Source organism: Scyliorhinus torazame, chromosome 11 (assembly GCF_047496885.1).
Source record: "Scyliorhinus torazame isolate Kashiwa2021f chromosome 11, sScyTor2.1, whole genome shotgun sequence".
Classification (NCBI taxonomy): Eukaryota; Metazoa; Chordata; class Chondrichthyes; order Carcharhiniformes; family Scyliorhinidae; genus Scyliorhinus; species Scyliorhinus torazame.
Window position 1 is genome coordinate 244447564 of NC_092717.1, and position 7500 is coordinate 244455063.

General features: G+C 61.7%; 1 protein-coding gene across 4 annotated transcripts in view; it reads left to right on the forward strand.

Annotated features, from left to right (window-relative positions):
- Positions 1-405: 405 nt before the first annotated feature.
- znf521 (zinc finger protein 521) overlaps positions 406-7500 on the forward strand; it is a 693072-nt gene continuing 685977 nt past the window's right edge. For 2 of the 4 annotated variants that reach the window (XM_072468508.1, XM_072468510.1), the window contains exon 1: positions 406-521. The gene's annotated coding sequence lies outside the window, so the exon portion shown is untranslated. The remainder of the gene's footprint in view (positions 522-7500) is intronic. The other 2 variants (XM_072468507.1, XM_072468509.1) reach the window with 1 other exon arrangement.

Below are 7500 nucleotides of genomic sequence, written 5' to 3' on the forward strand. Positions count from 1 at the left end.
CTCTTTCACAGCTTTTTAAAAAATAACTTGATTTGAGATTTTTTTTTTTTGCTGGTGCCCTCCCCAGAGTCAGCGAGCGAGAGAGGGAAGGAGAGAGGGAGAAGGAGAGTACAGAGAGAAGGAGAAAGGGAGAGAAGGAGAGAGCGAGAGAGGGAGGAGAGCACAATGAAGTGTTTCAGTGGAATGCTGTACATTGCGAGGGGAAGGAGCGATTGATGGGAGGGCAGCCCCGCTGCTGCTCAACGTGTCAAAGGGGCTTTTAGTGGAGAGCAGAGGACCCCCTCCTCCTCCTTCCTCCTCCTCCTCCTCCTTCCCTCCTCCTCCCTTCCTCCTCCTCCCTCCTCTCGTCTCCCTCCTCTCGTCTCCTCCTCCTCTCCTCTCTCTCTCTCTATCCCTCCTCTCCCCCTCTCTATCCCTCCTCTCCCCCCTCTCCACTCCCCGGACACAAGTCTTTGGAAGAAGGGTTTTAAATACCTTTAGGAGGTCCCGCCGAAAACAAGCGAAGCCAAGATCGCTGAAAGGTAAGTAACAAAAAAAGGCAGCGAACCAAGTACCCCCCACCCCCCCCACCCCAACCCCCGCTCCCCCCATCCCCAACCCCCCCATCCCCCCTCCCAACCCCCCCATCCCCTCCATCCCAACCCCCCCACCCCCCCTACCCAACCCCCACCCCCGCCCCCCCCATCCCCAACCCCCCTACCCCCCACCCCAAACCCCCCCAGCCCCCCACCCCAATCCCCCATCCCAACCCATCCCATCCCACCCCAACCACCCCCAACCCCCCCACCCCCCATACCACCCCTCCCCCCATCCATCCCACCCCAACCACCCCATCCCCCCCCACCCCAACCCGCCCAACCCCCGCCACCCCAACCCCCCCATCCCCCCCACCCCTAACCCCCCCTCCCCCCCCACCCCAAACCCCCCCTCCCCCCCACCCCAACCCCCCCTCCCCCCCGCCCCCAACCCCCATCCCCCCTCCCCCCCCTCCCCCAACCCCCCAGCCCCCTCCCTCCCCGCAACCCCCCATCCCCCCCTCCACCTCCAACCCCCATCCCAACCCATCCCATCCCACCCCCCACCCCAACCCCCCATCCCCCCCCCACCCCAACCCCCCCTCCCCCCCCTCCCCCCAACCCCCATCCCCCCAACCCCCCATCCCCCCCCACCCCAACCCCCCACACCCCCCCCACCCCAACCCCCCACCCCAACCCCCCATGCCCCACCCCCCTCCCCCCCACCCCAACCCCCCACCCCCCCCTCCCCAACCCCCCCTCCCCCCCATGCCCTACCCCCATACCCCCAGTCCCAATCCCCCAACACCCCCCATGCCCAACCCCCCATCCCAACACCCAACCCCCCATCCCAACTCCCCCATTCCAATGCCCCCCAGCCCAACCCACAACCCCCCCAACCTCCCCCATTCCAATCCCCATCCCAACACCCAACCCCCCACATCCCACCCCCCCATCCCCAACCACCCCATCCCAACCACCCCATACCAACCACCCCATTCCAAACCCCGCATTCCAACCACCAACCCCCACCATCCAACCCCCACCATCCAACCCCCACCATCCAACCCCCACCATCCAACCCCCACCATCAACCCCCACCATCCAACCCCCACCATCCAACCCCCACCATCCAACCCCCACCATTCCTATCCACCCATTCCTATCCACCCATTCCTATCCACCCATTCCAATCTCCCCATTCCAACCCCCCCATCCCAACACCCAACCTCCATCCCAACCCCCCCATCCCAACCCCACCCATCCCAACCCCCAAACCCCCCCATCCCACCCCCAAACCCCCATCCCAACCCCCAACACCCCCCATCCCAACCCCCCATCCCAACACCCAACCCCCCCATCCCAAACCCCCCAGTCATAACCCCCCATACCAACCCACAACCCCCCAACCTCCCCCATTCCAATTCCCCATCCAACACCCAACCCCCACATCCCACCCCCCCCATCCCAACCACCCCATTCCAAACCCCGCATTCCAAACCCGCATTCCAACCCCCAACCCCCACCAATCCTACCCCCACCATCCAACCCCCACCATCCAACCCCCACCATCCAACCCCCACCATCCTACCCCCCCAACCAACCAAACCCCACCATCAACCCCCACCATCCAACCCCCACCATCCAACCCCCACCATCCAACCCCCACCATCCAACCCCCCACCATCCAACCCCCACCCATCCAACCCCCACCATCCAACCCCCACCATCCAACCCCACCTCCCATCCAACCCCACCATCCAACCCCACCATCCAACCCCCACCATCCAACCCCCACCATCCAACCCCCCACCATCCAAACCACCCACCATCCAACCCCCACCATCCAAACCCCACCATCCAACCCCCCCATCCAATCCCCCCATTCAATCCCCCCATTCCCATTCCAATCACCCCCCATTCCAATCCCCCCATTCCAATCCCCCCATTCCAATCCCCCCATTCCAATCCCCCCATTCCAATCCCCCCCTTTCCAATCCCCCCATTCCAATCCCCCCCATTCAATCCCCATTCCACCCCATTCCAATCCCCCCCATGCCAATCCCCCCATTCCAATCCCCCCATTTCCAATCCCCCCATGTCCAATCCCCCCATTCCAATCCCCCCATTCCAACCCCCCCCATTCCAACCCCCCCATTCCAACCCCCCATCCCAACCCCCCCATCCAACCCCCCCCCCCCAAACCCCATCCAAACCCCCATCCCAACCCCCCATCCCCATCCCAACCCCCCCATCCCCATCCCAACCCCCCCATCCCCATCCCAAACCCCCCCATCCCCATCCCAACCCCCCCATCCCCATCCCAACCCCCCCATCCCCATCCCAACCCCCCCCATCCCCATCCCAACCCCCCATCCCCATCCCAACCCCCCCATCCCCATCCAACCCCCCCATTCCATCCCCCCCATTCCAACCCCCAACTGCCCCCATTTCCGACCCCCCATTCCAACCCTCCCATTCCAACCCTCCCATTCCAACCCTCCCATTCCAACCCTCCCATTCCAACCCTCCCTTCCAACCCTCCCATTCCAACCCCCCCCATTCCAACCCCCCCCATTCCAACCCCCCCCCCATTCCAACCCCCCCCATTCCAACCCCCCCCATTCCAACCCCCCCCCATTCCAACCCCCCCCCATTCCAACCCCCCCCATTCCAACCCCCCCATTCCAACCCCCCCCATTCCAACCCCCCCCATTCCAACCCCCCCATTCCAACCCCCCCCTTCCAACCCCCCCCATTCCAACCCCCCCCATTCCAAACCCCCCCCATTCCAACCCCCCCCCATTCCAACCCCCCCCCCATTCCAACCCCCCCCATTCCAACCCCCCCCATTCCAACCCCCCCCCATTCCAACCCCCCCCCATTCCAACCCCCCCCCATTCCAACCCCCCCCCCATTCCAACCCCCCCCCATTCCAACCCCCCCCCATTCCAACCCCCCCCATTCCAACCCCCCCCCCATTCCAACCCCCCCCCCCATTCCAACCCCCCCCATTCCAACCCCCCCCCATTCCAACCCCCCCCATTCCAACCCCCCCCCATTCCAACCCCCCCCCATTCCAACCCCCCCCCATTCCACCCCCCCCATTCCACCCCCCCCCCATTCCAACCCCCCCCCATTCCACCCCCCCCCCATTCCAACCCCCCCCCATTCCAACCCCCCCCCATTCCAACCCCCCCCCATTCCAACCCCCCCCCATTCCAACCCCCCCCCATTCCAACCCCCCCCCATTCCAACCCCCCCCCCATTCCAACCCCCCCCCATTCCAACTCCCCCCCCCATTCCAACCCCCCCCCATTCCAACCCCCCCCATTCCAACCCCCCCCCATTCCAACCCCCCCCCCATTCCAACCCCCCCCCATTCCAACCCCCCCCCATTCCAACCCCCCCCTTCCAACCCCCCCCCCTTCAACCCCCCCCCCCATTCCAACCCCCCCCCCATTCCAACCCCCCCCCCATTCCAACCCCCTCCATTCCAACCCCTCCATTCCAACCCCCCCTTTCCAACCCCCAACCCCCCATCCCAACCCCCAACCCCCCCCCCCTCTCAACCCCAACACCAACACCCCCCCCCCCCCCCCCGGAATGTGTTAAAAGTTCAATCTGTGCTGGGTTGGGGGGGGGGGGGTGGTATGTGTGAGAATGGGTGTTTAGGGGGGGGGGAGTGTGTGTGTATGTGTGTGTGGGGAGGGGAGTGTGTGTGTGTGTGTGTGTGTGTGTGTGGGGGGGGTGTATGTGTGTGGGGGTGGGGGGGGGTGTATGTGTGTGTGGAGGTGTGTGTGTGGGGGGGGTGTATGTGGTGTGTGGGGGGGGGGGTGGGGGGTGTTTGTGGGGTTGGGGGGGAGTGTGGGTTGGGGGTGTGTGTGGGGGGGGGGTGTTTGAGGGGGGGGGTGTTTGTGGGGGGGAGGTGGGTACGTGTGTTTGGGGGCAGGGGGTTAAGTGTTTTGTTGTTACTTGGGCCATCCTGTTCTCTCTGAAGCCAAGCGGGCCCCAGGCTCCGTCGCCTGGATCAGCAACGCAGCCCGGACTGCGAAAGGGGACCAGCGGGCTCCCTGTCTGTCTCTATCCCTGTCTGTGTCTCTGTGTGTCTCTCTACCCCTGTGTGTGTCTCTCTACCCCTGTGTGTGTCTCTCTACCCTGTGTGTGTCTCTCTCTACCCCTGTGTGTGTCTCTCTACCCCTGTGTGTGTCTCTCTCTACCCCTGTGTGTGTCTCTCTACCCCGTGTGTGTGTGTCTCTCTACCCCGTGTGTGTGTCTCTCTACCCCTGTGTGTGTCTCTCTCTACGCCTGTGTGTGTCTCATCTCTACCCCTGTGTGTGTCTCTCTCTACCCCTGTGTGTGTCCCTCTCTACCCCTGTGTGTGTCCCTCTCTACCCCTGTGTGTGTCCCTCTCTACCCATGTGTGTCCCTCTCTACCCCTGTGTGTGTCCCTCTCTACCCCTGTGTGTGTCTCTCTCTACCACGTGTGTGTCTCTCTCTACCCCGTGTGTGTCTCTCTCTACCCCTGTGTGTGTCCTCTCTTACCCCTGTGTGTGTGTCTCTCTTACCCCTGTGGTGTGTCTCTCTACCCCTGTGTGTCTCTCTACCCCTGTGTGTCTCTCTACCCCTGTGTGTGTTTCTCTACCCCTGTCTGTGTCTCTCTAACCCCGTGTGTGTCTCTCTCTCTACCCCTGTGTGTCTCTCTACCTCTGTGTGTGTGTGTCTCTCTACCTCTGTGTGTGTGTGTGTGTGTCTCTACCCCTGTGTGTGTCTCTACCCCTGTGTGTGTCTCTCTACCCCTGTGTGTCTCTCGCTCTACCCCCTGTGTGTGTCTCTACCCCTGTGTGTGTCTCTCTCTACCCCTGTGTGTGTCTCTCTCTACCCCTGTGTGTCTCTCCTTACCCCTGTGTGTCTCTCCTTACCCCTGTGTGTCTCTCCTTACCCCTGTGTGTCTCTCTCTACCCCTGTGTGTGTCTCTACCGCTGTGTGTGTCTCTACCGCTGTGTGTGTCTCTACCCCTGTGTGTGTCCTCTCTCTACCCCTGTGTGTGTCTCTACCCCTGTGTGTGTCTCTACCCCTGTGTGTGTCTCTCTACCCCTGTGTGTGTGTCTCTCTACCCCTGTGTGTGTGTCTCTCTCCCCTGTGTGTGTCTCTCTACCCCTGTGTGTGTCTCTCTACCCCTGTGTGTGTCTCTCTACCCCTGTGTGTCTCTCCTCTACCCCTGTGTCTCTCTCTACCCCTGTGTCTCTCTCTACCCCTGTGTGTGGGTCTCTCTACCGCTGTGTGTCTCTCTCTACCCGTGTGTCTCTCTACCCGTGTGTGTGTCTCTCTACCCCTGTGTGTGTCTCTCTACCCCTGTGTGTGTCTCTCTACCCCTGTGTGTCTCTCTCTACCCCTGTGTGTCTCTCTCTACCCCTATGTGCCCCTCTCTACCCCCGGTGTGTGTCTCTACCCCCGTGTGTGTGTCTCTACCCCCTTGTGTGTCTCTCTAGCCCTGTGTGTGTGTCTCTCTAGCCCTGTGTGTGTGTCTCTCTAGCCCTGTGTGTGTGTCTCTCTACCCCTGTGTGTGTGTCTCTCTACCCCTGTGTGTGTCTCTCTACCCCTGTGTGTGTGTCTCTCTACCCCTGTGTGTGTCTCTCTCTACCCCTATGTGTGTGTCTCTCTACCCCGTGAGTGTCTCTCTCTACCCCTGTGTGTGTCTCTCTCTACCCCTGTGTGTGTCTCTCTCTACCCCGTGTGTGTCTCTCTCTACCCCGTGTGTGTCCTCTCTCTACCCCGTGTGTGTCTCTCTCTACCCCCGTGTGTGTCTCTCTCTACCCGTGTGTGTCTCTCTCTACCCCTGTGTCTCTCTCTACCCGTGTGTCTCTCTACCCCTGTGTGTGTGTCTCTCTACCCTGTGTGTGTGTCTCTCTACCCCTGTGTGTGTGTCTCTCTACCCCTGTGTGTGTGTCTCTCTACCCCTGTGTGTCTCTCTCTACCCCTGTGTGTCTCTCTCTACCCCTATGTGCCCCTCTCTACCCCCGTGTGTGTGTCTCTACCCCCGTGTGTGTGTCTCTACCCCCGTGTGTGTGTCTCTACCCCCTTGTGTGTCTCTCTAGCCCTGTGTGTGTGTCTCTCTAGCCCTGTGTGTGTGTCTCTCTAGCCCTGTGTGTGTGTCTCTCTAGCCCTGTGTGTGTGTCTCTCTACCCCTGTGTGTGTGTCTCTCTACCCCTGTGTGTGTCTCTCTACCCCTGTGTGTGTCTCTCTCTACCCCTGTGTGTGTGTGTCTCTACCCCTGTGTGTGTCTCTCTCTACCCCTATGTGTGTGTCTCTCTACCCCGTGTGTGTCTCTCTCTACCCCTGTGTGTGTCTCTCTCTACCCCTGTGTGTGTCTCTCTCTACCCCGTGTGTGTCTCTCTCTACCCCGTGTGTGTCTCTCTCTACCCCGTGTGTGTCTCTCTCTACCCTGTGTGTCTCTCTCTACCCCTGTGTGTGTGTCTCTCTCTGTCTCTACCCCTGTGTGTGGCTCTGGGTCTCTCTCTTTCTGTCTCTCTCTCTTTCTGTCTCTGTCTCTCTCTCTCAGGTCTCTCTCTCTCGGTCTCTCTCTCTGGTCTCTCTCTCTCTGTCTCTCTCTCTGTCTCTCTCTCAGTCTCTCTCTCTCTGTCTCTCTCTCTCTGTCTGTGTGTGTGTACCTCTCTCTCTTTCTCCTTCCTTCTGCCCTCTGATCCACTCACTCCCTCTCTCTCTCCCCTCCTCTCTCCCCTCCCTCTTTCTCTCTCTCCCCTCCCTCTCTCTCCCCCCCCTCTCTCCCCCCTCTCTCTCCCCCTCCTCTCTCCCGTTCCCCCCCTCTCTTCCATCACCCCCCCCCTCTCCCATCTCCTTGATCTCCCCCCCCTCTCCCATCATCACCCTCTCTCTCCCCTCTCTCTCTCTCCCCCCTCTCTCCCCTCTCTCGCTCTCCCTGCACTCTCTCTCTGCCCCCTCTCTCTCTGCCCCCCTCTCTCTC